This window comes from Terrapene carolina, unplaced genomic scaffold (assembly GCF_002925995.2).
Source record: "Terrapene carolina triunguis isolate 2854851 unplaced genomic scaffold, T_m_triunguis-2.0 Scaffold148, whole genome shotgun sequence".
NCBI lineage: Eukaryota > Metazoa > Chordata > Testudines > Emydidae > Terrapene > Terrapene triunguis.
Window position 1 is genome coordinate 3,057,732 of NW_020664499.1, and position 19,349 is coordinate 3,077,080.

Here is a 19,349-nt window from a genome sequence, read left to right on the forward strand (position 1 = left end):
ACACACACACACACACACACACACACACACACACACACACACACACAGTTCGCAGGGAATTTTTGCCACCCCTAAAATGACCTATTCACAATAGTCCATTTTTTAGTCCAGGTCCTAACCAAAGTCCAGTTTGGGCAGCTTCGTTCTGTCTATCTAAATGCTCACTACAGTTTCCCTTGGAAAAGATATTGGTTTAATTAGTAGTAAGTGATGCAGGCAGAGTAGCAAGAAAGAGCGCTTTATTAAACATGGTGAGAAGTCAATGGTACATCCTGAGGCTGGCATTCCTAAAGCTCTGGACGCTCAGAAAACCTGATCTTCTTTCTCCAGCTCTGCTTATCACATGACATGAGTTGGGCCAGGGTCTAATTTCACACTGCTGCAGATCAGGATGAACTCAAGAGTTACACTAGTTTTATGCCAAAATAAGTGAAAGGACATTATCTTTGCTTCCTGTCTTAAACATGTCTAATGTTGCTGTGTGAGGGTGATAAATAGAGGACACATTCTACCTAAGATGTCACTGTCCTTCAGTGATGGGTAAAATGAGTCCAGTATAGAATTTGCAATGCCTGTTGAGGTCTTCTGAGATGGGCTTAACAAATGCAGAAAGCAGGGAGAATGGTGATCAGCAAGTAGAACAGCAAACCAAAGGCCAGTCATATTCCTGTTTGAGGCTCCCTGTTCCTCAGGACACTCAGAGGGCAATATTTACAACAAAACAAATTGCTATTAGCAATAAACAGGCAAGTTGTGACCAGACGGGAGTACTCTGTGTTAAAGCCATTGTCACAACCTTCTCTCTGCTCTGAAGGTATCTCCAGCCTTCCTGCTGGGTAGCCTGGCTGATTATTTTGCAGTTTACAATCCTGCCTCATTCTCCTTCCCTAAGCAACTGTGCAGGAAGAGGAAGACTCCCAGCTGGTAGGAACCTCTTGTTTGGAGGTTATAAGGTAGGAACAATGCATAGTACAGCAATATTCCACAGTGATCATCCAAGCCACCACAATAGCTACTGTGAGATGGATTCTTTTGGACTGTTGCTGCAGTATAGTAATAACCAAATGGTAGTAGCCTTGGACAAACATGAGGAGTTTCCTCGCTAACTTCTACGAATGTTAAGTACCTCAGGTTAATTTGCAATCAATTACTTTGGAGACAACCCCCTTGAAGCTTTGTCTTCACCGGAAAAAAGGGCGGGGGTTATACTGAGATGTAAAATCCTAGAGGAGACCAGGCACTGGTAGTCTTTACCTTGATGTAGTTAGTCCAGGTAAACCCTAGCTTGGAGGTATAGGACTGACCTTGCCTACCTACATCAAGGTAGATGTACTGGTGCTTTGTGTCCATCGGGTTAAAAGCATGCCTTTTCTGTTGCTGTGAATCAGCAATCAGGAAGTGTAACTGCAGCACATGTAGACATACCCCAGCTAGCTTTCACCTAGCAACCTCAAACAACAAGAGGAGTGAAGCTACAGCAACACGAGTAGTGGCACGGGCTAGCTGCCCGAGGACATATTTCAGGTCCCAAGTGAGCTTATACATTATGTCTACATGTGCTGCAGTAACCCCTCTGACTGCAGCGTAGACATACTATAAGTCTGTGGAAAGCCTGAAGCAATAGCTTCACAGGGGTGAACTACCCAAGTTGCTGCAATGGAGTGTTAACAATAAAACCTAAAGATGGTCATTTCACTATCAATATCATTAGTTATTTCACTGCTGAGCATTGAAACACCCAGCTAATTAGCTTACCCAGAGTCCCAAAATAAATATTGGACTGATTTTACCATTCATTTTTATATTTAATTCAGTTAAATCCTCAGGTTTTAATTTGTTTCTGAAACCAGCACATATTTCCTAGCATTTCCACCAGAGCATTTCCGAATCCAGATGCCATGTCACAGAGTTAAAGTTCCATTTGCTAGGGAGTACATGAGGCAGTAGTAGGACTTTTTATATGGGAACATAAGCATTGGGGCCCCATTGATTTCAGTGGGGCCAGAATTTCACCCACGGAATCAAGCCAATAGTAGTATATTGTATAAATATACTTCACATTTCCATTGCAGTTATCCCAAATACAGCATATTATGTTTTCTTTCTGAGAAACCTACAATGGAGCCCTTGAACGCGCAAACAATTATTGCTCCCTACTCGTAGGGACAGTTCAACAATATAGTGAATACCAACTTTCTGGGAGATGTCAGCTGGGTGTGGGAGAGAATGCATGGTATTCCTGATGTATCAAAGTGACTGAAGCAGGAGCCACCAAAGGACAATGAAATAAGTAGGTGGCTAACACATATTTCTGGTGGAGCCACACACAAAAAGGAGTTCACTGACCTGACATGTATAAAGGAGGAGACAAGGATTGTATGTCTGGCTCTGTTTAGAAGTTACTTGATGCAATGAATAGAGTATCCATTTGAGCTTGAAAGGTTTATCTTCAAACAAAACTTTAGGAACAGGGCAATAAGCACAAGGATCTAGTGCTGAAATCTATTCGAAGGGCGTTTGAAATTGTCTGATGTTCACATTTCAATTGCGAGCAGCCCTTTGAAACTTTTGATCCTGCACTTTTATCTTTATCTGTTCTTCCTGGATGTTTTAAGAGCACTCATTTTGCCAGTATACATTCCCATGCCTTTTTCTTTCTTTCTTTCACGGGACAGCTGACACTTGCCCTAAGATTGGATGATTTTCTATTATCGGCTGAATGGGTTTTTTGCACAAAGCGCCAGTACGTGTTCATTGATATGCATATTGTAAGAGTGCTGCACAGCAGTTTGGATCCAGAGTGGCAGTTGTATGTATATTCTTTTCTGGTTCAGATTGTGACACAGTTTGGATGAAGTGAACATTGTAAATTTGCTTCAAAATCATTAGCAAATGCATTAAGCCAAATTCATCCCTGGTGTAACTTCACAGAAGCTGATGTACTAATCATTGAGTGTATATACTGAGACCTGGGCCTCCAATGTTCAGAAATATGTGATGGTGTTCAGTCTTTTGTTAATCTACACCTCGAATTATACATTCTAGTCACTACACCAATGACTTGTTATAGTGTCACCATTTGCACTGCTAAAGTTAAAGATCTGCCAGCATTCCCATTACATTTAGATGGGATTTATATTTCCATTCTATATTTTCAGGTCTTTATAATTATGTGATAGGATTTCACTGTGAGATGAGTTTGGCTTATGAACTTTCAGTTCAGAGCCTTTTCTTTTTAATCCTATATATTTATTTCTAAAACTGCAGATTTTATAAATATATATATATTCTGCAGTTTTAGAAATATCAAAAAACTACAGCTATCCAAATACTGCAAAAATACTGTTTGAAAGTATTCTGATGAATTCCAAAGTGCTGTTTGGTTTGTAGACCACATTATCTATTATGCACAAATTAGTTTTCATTCACTTATGTTTGGGGAAAGGCCATATTAGCATTAAATCAAGATTATTTTCACACAAATGGAAGTATTTGTTGTTCAGAATTCTAGTTATTTTCTATTCAGTGTTTGTTACTCATTATTCTCTTCATCCAATCAAGGGGCAGAAAATTTACCATGTAATTTAAGTAACCAATCACTTGCCAACAATAATGAATAGCAAGTAGTCAAAGTATACAGTTCATGTGCAACCTCATAGGCTGAAATGTGTTCAAACTGCTCAGCAAATACCAAATGCAGACATCAGTTTTGATTTGTGAAGGATTCACAAACTGAAAGAGTCTAAATTTATCAGAGATCATAGTCACAAAATATAATTCAACCAGCTGTACATAAAAAAAGATTGAAGCTACTGGCAATTCATGTTCAGTGCTTATCTCACACAAAGAAATCTTTGACAGATACATGACATTTGTTGTGTAAAAAATGATTTTATATAAACAAAAATCTAAGACTTCTGTTTTAAATCTGGCTACTATGCAGTTGTGGAGTTATGCTGTAAAATAATTCTTTTATGTAGGGTAATAGTGTCTAACCAGGCAATTGCAAATTTTATTTTTGACAAATATAGACAAACTTATGCACTGAAGGGATAACTCCCCAGAGCTGGCTCCCTCTTCCTCCCACTGCTGCTAACCTCGCCCCACATGCCTCTCTACCCTGCTCCCCATCCGTACAAACCTGGGACCTCTCCTCTTCATGCTTCAGATATCATTGGATAGGACCACTGTCAAGCCCTCTTGCCCCTAGTGTGTTCCTCCATCAGGAGATGTAGGTGGCTCCCTTCTCTACTTTCAATGTGTCTTTGGTGGCACCTCTCTCCATCAAGGTCTTTATGGGGGCTTCTGCCTTCACAAGTCTTAAATTGTTTCTTTTGGCAGGGCATGAGCTGGAAAATCCCACCATTCCCTTTGCCAGCTATTTCTACTGCAACAAGGCTGAGAGAAGTCTCATATTCACTAGCACCAACACTAGCAACAGGAGAGAGGCCAATAAACCCTAATATGCAATTGCTGCCCAGAAATGTCTTAGCTGCCCCCACACACCAAAATGTATCAACCTTGTCTCAGTGAAAGCTCTGGAGGGGTTGACAGCAGTGGGAGAGGTCAGGCCTGCTACTTCTGCACAATTGGTGGCACATCCCACCCCAACCAGAGGGCCCTTTAAGAACTGTGGATGCAGTGGCCTATATATATTGCCTAGGTGAAGACCCTCTTTGGAAAGAGGAGGTCATACCATGGAAGTACTGGAGAAGCCCAGCACCCCAGGTCCTGGAAGCTTGGGAAGTATATATCAGCAGAAAAGAAATGGGCTTTGCACTTATGCTAACCACCTAAGGCCAGGCTTGTGAATTTCAGCAGACATGGGTTCAATTTTAGGCATGAAGTTCTAAAAGTTTGTGTTTCAGGCTATGTCTACACTACCGTGATAAGTCAATCTAAATTACACAACTCCAGCTACATGAATAATGTAGCTGGAGTCGACGTAGCTTAGGTCAACATACTGCAATGTCTACACCACGCTGGGTCAACGGGAGACACTCTCCCGTCAACTTACTTTACTCTTATCATTCTGGGCGGAGTACTGGGGTCGACGGGAAAGTGCTCTGCCATCGATTTAGACCTGCTAAATTGACCCCGGTGCATCAATTTGGTGGTAGTGTAGATATAGCCTCAGTTTGAGTGTCTGAGGTTAATGTGAATATCTGGCAGAGTTCTAGCTTCTGCCACTGCCCTCAGGAGCCTGCTCCACATTAATCTAATGAGAAGATTCTACTAGGATGTTTTCCCTGGTACCCATCACATCACTCCTAGCTATACAATATGAACCACATAGAAAAATCAACCCTCCTGTGTCTCCTAGTGGAAGGGCAAAGCCTATACTATTTCATAAACATGAGACAAAATAAACAGCCTAAAACATTGTCTTCCCTTGAAGAATGGCCTCACTGTCTTTATTACACAGCAGCATCAGGGTCACTGTTGGAATGCACTTTTATAATATCTTCTCCTCCTGTTGGGAAGAATAAGTTCCTAAAAGAGTACGAGGGGGAAATGAATAGAAACTTGTGCAGATAAATCTCTGATGTCCAAAAGGCAGAAAGTGAAACTGTTTGTTTTAGATGATGGGTAAGAAACCATCCTTTTTGTCACCATAGGAAATGCAGCTAGCATTCCCTACTAGCAACGACGAGGTGGCTGTCGTGGTCCTGTGAAGACAGAGGTGAGGGTTTAATGGCGCCTAGAAACTATGGAGATTGTCAGATTAGAAACTGATCGGCTAGCTAGATGATAGAGAAACAGATGACTTAACTACTCCATCTACTGGCAAATAACTAAGCGAACTGTGTGCAGATATATGAGTGCTGTTTATGTGCAGCTCTGGCTAAAGAAAAATAAAGATGCTCTCAGAATGGTATCTTTCAACTCTGGTTTGAAAAAACCGCAGCGTTTATTAGTTTTTCTTCCTTCCCCTGCTCCCAAACACTGATGGTTCATGTTGTGACATGTGCCATTTAAGCTGCATAAATTAAGCTGAGTTGTGTATAAAAGATGGGTTGCGTTACCCAAGGGAATAGAATATTTTCCCAGTAACTTATATAAAAAGCTGACCTCTGTTTGACTTATTCCCCTAGCTACTTTACTTTTACTTCCACTTTGTCCATTTGGTTTTTACTTCGTTTGACTTCTTAGGGACCTTACATAAGGCCCATGATGGTGAAAGTTCCACCCACAATGTCCTCACCCTCCCCGGAGACCTACAGGCAGTGAACACAGTTACCAAAGCAGGCAAGGATGTAGTCCTAGCAGTCATGCATAGTGCTGTTGCAGCACCAAAGAGCTCCTAGAATGCACCTACTAAAAGATTAAAGTTGCCTTCTGGGATGGAAACGCCAAGGGAGGGTAAGTGGAAGTACCACTGCCTGCTCTCCCTCTGATTAACATCGTCAGGGACATAAAGGGCTAGGAGATGCAATGTGCACATTCCTGAGCCAGCAAGAGTGAATCTGACCTTCTAATTGAAGAAGCAACAGCACATCCACAACTTTACTTATTGGCTTTCTCCCCCTCCTCTGAAAATCACTGCATGCACCTTTCATTCAGCATTTGCTACTCTACCATCTCCTCAGCACCACTGAAATCTAACCTGGACAAGGCACTGGGAACACACAGCAAGGAATAGCCCTACACCCCTAAGTGAAACGGAGAAGGTGACCTAATAGATGTTTTCTATCTCTAACTTCTAAGAGTCTGAATACATGTGTCATGTTCACAGCATTCACACAGAGAAATTATATAACGACTATAACATACTCTTGCTGGAAAGTTGCAGCGTAACACTACTTTTAGTCTTAGAGAATCCAGAAAGATAACACACAATAATCAGAAAGAGGGACACAAAGCAGGCTGCTCCCGAAGGCAGAGAGGCACAACTCACCCTACCTTGTTCCAGCCTGGCTCTTTCCAGACTGACTCTGCTAAGTCCAGATTGCAGACTTCCCGAACAGAACCTTCTAACTTGCAAGCAGGACCAGGAAACCTCTTAGAATTTCAAGTGACAGATTTTAAGGGTGTTTTGAAAATTGTAAAAAAAAAAAAAAAACCCACAACATCAACATAAAAAATAAACAGTATTTCATTCATCTTCATGGAGTGCAGGATGAAAGGCTCAGAAGCCAACTCAACGTCTCCTCCGGCCCCTGTTGCCACATGGGGCCAGGGTAGAATTAACCTCAATGCAGGAGCAACATAGCCAATATGCCACCCCCTTTGCAAGCCCCAGGGATAGGAGGAAGCTTGTTAGGGGCAGTATCTGTAGTGCTTCATGCTATGGAGATTATAGACTGCAGAGCAACACGCTGGCAGCCCTGGGGAGGCTGCCATAAGTTAGAACAGCCCCCAGGCCAGCTCTACCTTATTCCAGGGACCTTTTCAGCTTCTGCAGAAAGTGAGAATCCAATATGCACAAAGGTGGGAAAAACCATCTTTATCCCACCTCTTCTGTCCCCACAGTCTTCTATGCTGCATCTCACAACACAGAAATCACTTCCTTACACACCCACCACTAGCTTTACTTTGACCTTTACAATTGTTCCCTAAAAAAAGAAATTTCCTGGTCAAAACATCATTTCTAACTTAACTTTCCGCTCCTATCTAAAGTTAATATTTTTGTTCCATTTGCTGTCCACATGGTAACACAGCTCCCCCCTTTCTCCCTGCCCTTAAATAATTGTTCTCAGAACACATAAGTCCTCATCTCTGATGAGAATTTTGCACTTTGGAGGAGGTGAGCTTGTATCTCAAATAGATTTCAGTGACACTATATGAGATAAGAGATCACCAAATCATGGAGTTATTCTACAATGACCCTATAGAAGAGTGACTCACCAGCTGATGCGCCCCTTCATGGCTGGGAATGGCATAGCAGACTCTCCTCCTTGGGCGCCCCCTGCCGACAGCTGCACTTGGTCATCTGCTTCTTCTCATGACTCAGCCTTCCGGCCAGATCTCATTCAGTCCTGCCCATGCCAGGTTAACAGAGTCCTGCAAACAAATAGTCCAGTGACCTTGTGTCAGGTCTTCGTCCTCTGATTCTGAACCCTGTATCCCTTCTCTCAGGGCTTCTAATAGTCCTTACCTCTTGTATCAGGGAGGTTTTATGCCCCCTCCCTTGGTAGCTGGTAGGGGAACCCGGGTCCTCACTCTCCTCTGGGTTCCAGTCCAGGGAACCTGTAGTGAAGAGCCTCAGACTCCGTACTGCCTCCCTAAACTAGTTCCTACTGTGGCTTATCTCTAAGACTTTTTCCCTAGTTCCCTTTCCAGGCTCCTCAGCGTTCTTTCCATCTCTTGTAGTGAGCAAGACCTCCCAGGGTTTTCTCCCCAGAGGTCTAGTTCCTGCCCCTTTTGTCAGTGATTGTGACAGGAACTTGTTCCACTCCTGTGTCTTTCCAATAGCTCTCCTGGCTTTTTCCAGAGTCCCCTTCTCAGCAGAAGGCCCCAAGACCTACACTATGTCTGGGCTTCCTGCCTTTGGCAAACTCTTTGCCACTCTCCCAGGCTCTGCAAAGTTCTTTCCTGCTTTGCTACAGAGCACTGCCTCCCAGGGCTTTCTCCCTGGAGGCCCAGTTCCTCCTAAGCCCTTGACCCTCAAGACTTCTTCCCTGGACTCCTTCTCCCAGGCCTGCCTCAGGAGTCTATTTCATATCTGCTGTGCTTCTCCCTTCAGGACCAGTCCCACGGTACCAGCTCTCTCTGACAGCTCCTCCACTTAAATCAGCCATACAGCTCCTCCCCATCTGGGTCTTACACTGAATTAAATCTGACATACCCTCCAGGTGCCATCAGATGCCTCTCTAGCTCCCTTCAACTTTTACACTGCCAGTGTGGGGTGCATACACCTCAGTGACAGATCCTTCAAAGCTATTGCAATAGTAAGATCCTGCTATGCAATTAGCAAAGGGGGGGAGAGGGGGAGGAAAGATCCCCAAATCCTTAAAATATGAATGAAGCTTAAGATTTTTAGAGGGGTGCTCTGAAGATAGAGGCAACTTTGAGTCAGTACATCAGATTATTCTATCAATACGACCACCTATTTCTTCTTGAACAATTGTTTAGTATTACAATAGTTTCTATTTGCACTACTTTTGAGTAACGATGCTGGTGGATTTAGTTTACCAGTCTTCCCAAGTCCGTAGTTTTAGCGTGAATCTGAAGTTTGTATGAATGAAGCACAGAAGAAACTGGAGAAATTTAATAGGATCCATTGCATGTTTGACTCTGACACTGGTGTATTTTTCATAATGAAAGTGTTTTGGGAAAATCTCTTGCTAAAGAAAGCAAAAAAGGTTGATGTAGGTTGGTTTTCCAGAGGATGTGGAAGCAGGCAAAGATGACATGGTTCCACCTTTCATTTTGAGGATTTTGCACAGCTCTGCTTATGGCCACACTGTGTTGAGTTAAATAATAAAAACAAAGTGGCTGGCTTGACCATTAACCAAGACCACACAGATATGATGGGAACAACATACTGATACTCACTGGAGGGTTAACATACCAGCATGCATGTTGCCCATTTAAAATCTTTTCCAAAGGAGTAAAACTGGAATAGGTGGCCCAGATTCTCATCTCATGAGTAGCTCCATTGACTTCAGTATAGATAGTCCTGATTTCTAGTTAGGTATTTGATCCAGGAGTCTGACCTATAATTTGGGCCATATTTAGCATTGCTTTAAGCAACCAGGAGTGAAATCCTGATTGCACTGAAGGCAACGGATGTGTTGGGTTTGAACATACGGTGCATTGTTTATTAAAACCAAATTATCTCAAAAGTTTCCTCTGCTAGTAAGAGCCCAAAGCATGTACTTAGAGTTTAAAATTGAACACAATCTATCCAGCTGTTCCTCTGAGATTTCATATGTTTTACTCTGAGGCTGATTCTTCAAAGAATTTCAACAAAATTTGCTAAACTACTTTTTCTAATAACAGTCTCCAAAGATGCAAATTCTTAAAGCTACACAGTTTCCAAGAACAATTAACCAGATACATCCAAACCATGGAAGAATTTGCTGTCAAATGTTGTTAGTTGGATTTTTTTTAAAAGCAGCTCAATGAGATTTCTATCAGACCCAGGAGTACTCCTGCTTCTCAACCTTTGTTCGTTTTTGCCAATATATCAGTGTCTAAATTTTGTAACTCTAGGTCACAGCTAGAAAAATCCTCTGTGATGGGGTACCATTTGAAAACAAGATTTTATTCATTCTTTTCAGTTGGGCCTTTTATCAGCACAGTTATTAGGGATTATTTATTCATGATAGTCCCCTCCATTTTTTGCATTCCTAATCAGCTCATTGAACATGTGGAGTTGTTTAGTCTCAAGAAGGAGCTTTATAAAAGCTCCCGAAAAAAGCTTTGTTTACATTTCAATGTGCCATCCACATTCAACCTTTTTTGTGATTTAATTTATAAAGCAAAATAGTGTTAAAATCAACTGTTAAGCCTTAACTGCTTGGCAGGTTGATATAATGTGGCATGCTTCTTTCCATAAAGCAACAGAAATCAAAACTGGAAGAGAACAATTAGCTCATCAAGGCTCTCATAGAAACCCCACTGTAGTCAGTGCGAAGACTCCCTCTAAAGTCAGTCTGTGTGCATATGGCTAGAATGCTAGCTGCAATGGCAGCATCTCTGTAAATTAATAAAAAGAGACAGTTTTACAAGCATGGAGTCCTCACATTCTTACCCAGCACGGGGTACATAAAACACCACCACTTTATATAAGGGACTGCTTTTTTTCCTGACAGTCAGTTAAAACTCTCAGACAGCTGTCTAAAGTATCAATTTGGCTGCAAGTCTAAAAACCACCAGTATTCTAAGGAAAAGAATTCCTGAAAATAAACCTCTTATCTAAGAGCTTGAGCTGCCAGGCTAACACTTTTCACCTTGACAAGCTTTTGCTGCAAACACCGATCTGTGTGAAATATTGAAATTTTAAACTAATGCATAAACTAGATGGAACCATTACAATAATCTAATTTGACCTCCTGCATAACACAGGCCGTAGATTTCACCTAGTGGTTTCTGAATCTTGCCCAACCATTTGTGGTTGAAAGCTTCCTCACATAACTCTGTCTTGCCCTATACTACCTTACTTATATTTCAGTCCTAAGGCCACTCTTGAGCAAGGATTCCCAATCGGGGCAAACTGTGTGGTGGTTTGGCTAGCAACCACATTTATTTTCACTTGAGCCAGATTTTAACTCTCATTTCCAGAGCTAAAAAAAAAAAAAAAAAAAATCTATACTTTAACTCTGCTGTACTGCTCAGTTCCGCTATCAGGTGGGATGATTTTATCTCACCTGTCACTGTGGCCCCAACAAAGTGAGAGGTTACAAGTTTCAGTAGAAAAGTTTGTGTTTTATTTTAAATCTCAGCCGTCTATTGCAGTCTATTTATTTTTAGGTCAGATCATCTTATAATGGGGATGGGGTGTAGAAGGGGGGAACATTTCCAAACTGTCAGCTGAAACTAAAAGGAATGGGTATGAAAAGAGGCCGCTTAGCTATTGGTTTTGAAGTGATGGCATTTGTCTAGGAGTGCATAGCCTACAAAAGGCGACAGGTTCTAAAATAATGGTCCTATGGCAGGCGCTGAAATGTAAAACATATGTCACACTTTTCCCGGCTCACAGTAAGATTTAAAATATTTATACTGCTGCACCTTTGCCTGAAAGCTTTCTGCAGCTTCCATGGGTTCATGTGTAGGTGAATCATCTCACTACAACTGAGTGGCGGTGCTTACACAGATTCATTGTTCTGCATGCAAAGGAAGCAACGGAAGTGGGGGGCAGAGGCCGAGCAGTGTGGCGACCCCCAAATAGCGGTTTGGTCAGGATGTATTCACCCTGAAGAGTAAAATATTTATTTTCTTGCAGCCTTTTTTTCTTTTTAATTAAATATTATTTAATTTACCACAAAGACGAGAGAGTGAAGCTATTCCCTTCCTTGCATGAGGAGCACAAATTTGCCAGGAAAGTGTAATCTAGTGCTCTGAAATGGCTAGAAGGAATACACAGTTCAGTTTGTTCTCCTCCCGCCCACACACACACGCTCACACACACACTTGACTGCACATATTTCTTTCAGCTTTCCTTTGGAAAAAAAAATCCACATCCTTATGCCAATCTTAGTTTTCCATCTTCCTCAACAAGCAGAGGCTCTTAGGCAGAGCCGCAGTGATCTGTTCATCAGAGATTTGAACTGTAACAAACAAGTCCCCCACCCCCAAACTAGGCTGTCACGGGGGAAAAAATGCCTCCAGCCTCAGGCTTCCATTCACCAGCGTCAGGCATGCAAACAGGCCTAGATTCACAAAAACAAAACTACTCTGCAGCTGAACTGCTCAGTAGCTAGCACGAGAGGGGTCCTCTAGGGTCAGCTTTTGACCCTCCCACAAAACCAAGACAAACATGTTTATGTATATTTCTGCACACATGCACTCGAGACCATGAACAAAAGTTTACTCGCACAGCGAGGCAAAATGAATCAAACAGCCCTGATCCTGCAAAGAGCTCCATACAAACAGACCCCTGTGCTCACACACAACCCCAGTGAAATTACTGGGGTTTCATGCAGGCAGAGTTCCACCCATGTGGATCTCATTGCAGGACTGGGGCAGCATTCATAGTAGCTCACCTAGACTGTATTTTCTCTGAAGCTATGAAGGCGAGAAACCCAATTCTTTTTTTTTTTTAATTATTATTAATTTGTTTGTTTTAAATGAAAGCAGAGATCCTCACATATTCACCTGTATCTAAGCAGTGGGGCTTTAAGAAAAATACCAAATAACACAAGACTCGCAATAAACCTGTGAACTGGAAACACTGCCTAGATTAACAAAAAAAGTTATTCATTGTTTTAATGTCTCTCTCTCTGTGTGCTTGTATTTTATGTCAAAAGAATTTTCCTAAATGAAATTCTGTATACTGAATTGTTGAGATGAAAATATTCAGCTAGATTCAAAAGTATGCTCTAACTAACTTGTGCCACACGTAAACAGTGATCAACCCAATTTAGCGCAATTGCTTTGCAGCACCAGAGCAACCCAAAGCAGTTGGATGATAGCAGTGAATTTGGTCCTTTTTTGATATTTAATTCCTTTTCTGCTATTACTAATAACGCCACATTCGATTATTAAAACAAGAGTTCTAAGGTCTCATAACACCATTTTGACTCTGGGGTAACTACAGATGGTGAAGAACCAGAATTTCTGTTCCATGGGAAATTCTCACATTTTGGTTTAAAAAAATGTGTTCCCAACTGGAATGAAAGCCAAAATTTTGAAGTTTCCTGTGAAACTAAGACTCTAAAAAAATTCAGTTCAAGACTATCAATGCATTTCATTTTGATAATGTCATTTGATTCATTTCATTTTGACTATTATATTTATACAATATTAAATATACAACATAGTGTTAAAATTAATATTTTAAATATAAAAGTTAAAACAAAATACTTCAAAATTTTCCCATTGAATTGTTTGATTGGAATCAACACATTCCCATGAATCATTCTGGTTTTGACTAAACTGTATTTTTTGACCAAAAAACCCACGTGCCATTGAAATTTTTTTTAGCCACATAATAACCTTTTTGGCTCCAATGGAGTTACATTTAAGTCAAATGATAGGAAAATCAGGTCTCTAAATTGTTTTGTGCAATTGGTTTATATTTCTGCTTGGACCTTGAAATAGTTTTTGGTTTTCTAGTCAATTTCTCATCAAATTTCATCTTCTGATTCTCATGCACAGTGCTAATTGCAGTACCTAGAATGCAGGGTTCCCTGCAAGGGAGTGTTAGTTTTTAAAAAAATATTCATTTTAAACAAGCTTTATAAAATAATTCAGAGGATGTTCAGACTACAGCAGATTCTCTTTTTACACAAACCCTAAATTTTAAGCTAAACAAAGCTGATGTGTTCCTTAAAGGTCCATTGTGAAGAGAAACATGCACACCTCATTCTGCATAATAAAGCCCTGTTTTTTTTTTAATTTGAGCCATCCTTTAATTAGCCATCTCCAAAGTGCCACCATATTCACCTCCGCAGTCCTGCTGCAGTTTTTTGGCTTTACCCCATTGCTTGCTTAGTGGGCAGCAGTACTTAGAATTGCGGGCAGCACTTACAGAAGGGTAGATATGATCAATAGTTAGGACATCCCCAGGAACGAGGTAATGAAGTGAGATATTAGCCTTGACCTTGATCAGTGATTTGAGTGCATGTCCCACAAGCAAGAACCAAGCAGGAGGCAATGCTGTACTGCCCCTGCTATTTCTGCTTCCACTTCTCCTTTCAAGGGGGAAGGGGATATTAAAGGCTATCGGCCTGATTTGCAGAGATGCTGAGCAGCCGCAATTCCCATTGTCTTTAGCTGGAATTGTGGACAGCCCTAAATCCTGCAATCCTTACATAGGTAAAATTCTCATTGGACTGAATGGAAGTTTTACCCTAGTAAAAAGCCTACAGGATTAGGTGCTAATTTAAAGCTAGACTGGAATTTTACAATATGCCCACAGTAAGGGGTGGGGAATAGCTGCACCACTTCCATGCCAAGCCAGAGAGCACGTGTTACTTAGGAGTCAGAATCCCTTCCCCTGTTCACCTCTCGCTCTCTACTCTCACCCCCCTTTTCATAGGGCCTCTTACCTCCACTTGTGCACCTGACTAGCTAATCTAGATGGTAGGTAAGAGGGCAGAGCTAAAGCTCCTCCATTCCCATCTCCTCCTTGCCCACTTGTCAGTCAAATAGTGCTTGCTCTCCCCACCAGAGCCAGGGTCAGACTCTGAGCAAGGCCATAAGAGGACCTTGATTCACCCCACTATGAGGCAAAGTAAGAGGAAGGGCTATAAAAATCTAGCCCTTTGTGCATTGCACATAGTAGCCATGTTGTTTATATTCATTGTCATTTTTTAATGATTCAAGCTATTTGGCCTTTATCCCTCACTTGGGAGGATGTTTAATATTAAGGGTGGGGGGGAGACAAAGAAAACCATGTGCTTTTGTAAACTTAATGGAGGCATCTGCAGTTCTTGTTTAAAAGATGAGCATAAAGATAAGGCTGTGTGCTGAATGCTCCACATAGCAAAGGCAAGAGGGGCCTGGAATAACAGTCCACAAGTATCTGAAGAATGAAAACACCAAGGGCAGAGAGGAATTGTTTAGGATTGTCCAATGGGATGTAACAGAGTCTAAGAATAATTGAAAAAACAGATCAAAGAACCTTTTAGACTGAATGTCAGGGAAAAGATCCCTAGCAGTGAGCTAAATCATCACACCTAGGGCCATCTATGGATAGACCTTTCCATATAGGTCTCTTCTCTTCTCTGTGGAAAAGGAGGCCAGACACCTCCAAGGCCCCAGCCACTCTGGACCCCGGAGGTCCAGCAGGCATGGGAAAGGGGAGAGTCAGAGAAGAGAAGAGAAAGTCAGGGATGGGGCATTACACAAAGCTGCCCAACATTTTTGCTTCTGGATAGCAACAGGACATCACCTTTGTCCAGGTGCCTTGCGGGATGGTGTGTGTTCTGGGAGTAGCAGTTAGTGGGGAAAAGGACGGACAACACAGTTCCACTGATGCTCCACTGTGAAGGAGCTGGGCTGGGGGGAGCTGTAGCCAGCTCAAAGGCACAGAATCTCCATGTCCACTAGTGCAAAGCTGCTGGAGGTGCTGTTGAAGGAGAGGGTCTGTGAGATCAAATCGACTCAGGAACAGTCACCTAATGGAAGTGGTGAAAACCCCATTATAAGTGCTATGTAGTGTTTAGATTGAACAAAACTCTTCAGCATTGGGAGTGGTCCTGCCTAAGCCAGATATGAACCCCCACTGTCTCACCAGTCCACTCCAATCTGGAGTGCATCACGCTGCTCCAGTGATACATATCTGCAGGAAAGCAGGTGGATCTGGCCAGCAAGGGAGTTTCCTTTCACTGGGGAATCCTTAGGTGGCATTCACTTAGTGCTACACCATGCTCCTTTCCATCCCTCAGACAGATACAGCCCCCTGGCACTGACGGAATGTCAGCTTCATAGTGTGGAAGTGGGAGTGTTGCTGAGCTTTGGTGCTCCTGGGGACCGCTGCAGCTAGACGCAGGTTATAGAAACCTACCCAGGCTCTATGAGCAAATGCACAGTTTTGCACATGCAAAGAAAACGGTGTACACAAAATTTGCAAACGCAAAATTGGAAGCCATATTTGAAATGCTATCACTTCTAAAAAATAGCACAACTGGCAGAAAATAACACCCTCCCCCCTCAAAAGAAACCAAATAAATCAGCATTGCCCTTCCACACGTGATGGTACTTAAAGCAATCAAATCAAACTGGGTGCTGATTTAATACTGGCAAAAAGATTAAACAAAATGAAAACCTACCCCAAGCCTTTGCCCCTAATGATAGCTGAGCGAACCACTTGTAGCAGATAACTGATTAGTTTAGTTTTGCCTTTTTCTCTTGTTTGCAGAATATCTATGAAAGGATCAAAAAATTCTCAAATGTATTTCTAAGTGAAAACTGAATAAAATTTCACAACACAAAGGCTTGGAACTTGAAACCTGAGCAGTGTTGCTCAGGCCGTAACACTAAAAAGATTTCCGGGTAGAGTTGTACCAGCAAACCCTCCTAGTGTAGTTGCTATTTGTACCAGGAAAAAGAAAAAAAAGTATTTTTACTGGTATAGCTTATGCCAGCGGTTCTCAAACTTTAGCAACCCAAGGACCCCCATTTTGATTTTAAAAAATTTTGTGGAACCCCAAGCCCCCTGCTCAGCCCCAGGCCCCCACCCCCCCTCTTCCTGCCCCCGCTCCTGCCCCTCTTCTCCCCCCCTTCCCCCTCTCTCCCAGCACCTCCTGCACACCAGGGAACAGCTGTTCCACGGTGTGCAGGAGGCATTGGCATGGAGGGAGAGAAGTTGATCAGCAGGGTTGGCTGCCCCAGACATGATTCCGCCCCCTCCCCTGAGCACACCCCGTCCCTGCCCCTCCTCCTCCTCCCTCCCAGCGCCTCCTGCATGCCACTGAACAGCCGTTCCTCAGCGTGCAGGAGGCGCTGGGAGGGAGGGAAAGGAGTTGAGGGAGGAGGAGATCAGCGGGGCTGGTGGGCCCCCTCCAAGGGGTCCGCAGACCCCAGTTTGAGAAACACTGGCTTATACCACTTTTTTGCCAGTATAAATAACTACTTCTACATTCAGGCTTTGGCTGGCACATGTATGTCAGCCAAAAATCACACCCCTAATTGGCACAGCTATGCCAACAAAACTTTTAAGTGTAGGCCAGGCCTTAGCTGTGACTGGTCTCTTAAGTCACAGGGTACTTTCTCTTTTCAGTTAGGCCAAGCATAATTAATCATCACTATTTTGGTGCAAAAGCTCCAGGCAAGAAAATTTTAAATTCGCCTTTCTATACATATACAAATTTTAAATTTTGCCTTCTGAGAGTCTTCATACTAATCAAATTTGACTGCATAAGTGTTCATGGAAAATGAACAGGAAAAGAGTATGAAAATGGCTGAAGCACATTCATTTAAATGTCTAAAAATATTCACCAACTTTTTTTTTCAGTAATCTCCCAACTCTACAAAACTTCAAACCATTCCTGAATTTAAATATTGGAGTTTAGGTACAGTTTGTGGCAGGAAAGCCCTTTGAAGTCAATGGAAAGATTCCCACAGACTTCAGTGGATAATGACTCAGATCTATAATCTCCACACCAACTTTTATTGTTGAATTGTTTCACGTTTTCCTATATCTCTACATTCTGGCCAGAAATGAATTAATCTAAATACAGCAAGAAAGGCTGTGTTCTTACGTGATATCTGAATTGACCGGAATCAGGTTATGAAATCTCACAATCAAGATTTCGCACAGTTTCCAGCCCAGCTGTACATTTACAAAGTTTGGATCAAGTTCAGACAAGCAAGCCAAGTTCGGCGTAGTAAAACAAAACCCTTGGAATTTTGCCCATCACTATTAAATACTAGCTGTGCTTGTAAAGCAACAGGTAACCCCATAGTCAGAATTATGTTATCTATTTTAAAACAATTTGCTGCTGTGCTTGCCTCATATCCTCTTCACCCTATTTTTATGTTCCTCTATGTATGTAACTTGCATAGACATGGATTTGCTTGGTTCATGTCATCTTTTCATTCAGCTAAGGATCAAGTACCTGAAGACCTTTTTAAGTATCTGACTCTAATAATGTTTTCCAAGTCATTTCCTGCTTACTACTGAGAATTACCTTCTGGTGCACGGTAACAATTTGGACAGCAGGCAACCCATCCAAATTTTTGTAGGTAATTAGCAGATTGGATATGCAGCAGAGGTGGGTCAGACTTTACTTGTTATTCACAGATGGTTCAATATAATGGATTTCAGTGCTTGCACAGCTTTAAATGCATAACATTTTTTAGAGAAAGAGTAATAAAAGAACCAAGAAAAATCATTTCAAAGGGTTATGGAGGTTGACAGTATATATATATATATATGTGTGTGTGTGTCAATAATAGAATTTATTATGTGTGTATGTATATATGTGTGTGTATATATATATATATACACACACACACACACACAGAGAATAGGTAAACAACATAACACACACCAATGTGTTTCATGTCTACAGTAAAACCACACCACATAAGTATGCAAAACTCTGTGCAGGTATACATGAATAATAAATACACATGAAGTATGAGACAGATTTTGAGCTCATTTATACCAGGGTAAGTTGAACACTACTACTTTCAATGCAGTTACTATAAACTTGCATTGGTTTACAGAAGATCAGAATCCAACCAATACTTTCTGTGTGACTATTATATAAATAAAATTATACACGCACGCACGCGCGCACACACAGTAAATCTGCACATAGCAACTACGTCTGGGCAATGCACATGATAAGCTGCAGAGCCATGTAATGAATACAGTAAGATATTCAATCCCAGTTAGGCAATCCCCATTCATTTTAATAGGAACTGGACATCAATATCTTATGTCTACATTTATTATGCACCTTTGACCACTTCAGCTGCTTTCTGCTCATCAATCACTTTTCCTAGGACTTATTTTAACAATTTGTTGCCCCACTGCTGAGATGTAGTGGATGTGGGGGCCCTGCAATTCAGTTTCCTGCTGAGAAGAAATCAGTGATGTAGAGTTAAGGTATATTCTTAGTGCAATTTATTTTAATTACACCAGTCCTAGAACAAAGGTGGTTACCAACAGTACACAGGCAATCCCATCGTTCAGGATTCCCAGCTGGAACACCATTGCCAAGCTTCCTAGGAGCAACTCTGCCCTAGAATTTACCTTAGTTAGGTCTTGGCTATATTGGCAATGTACA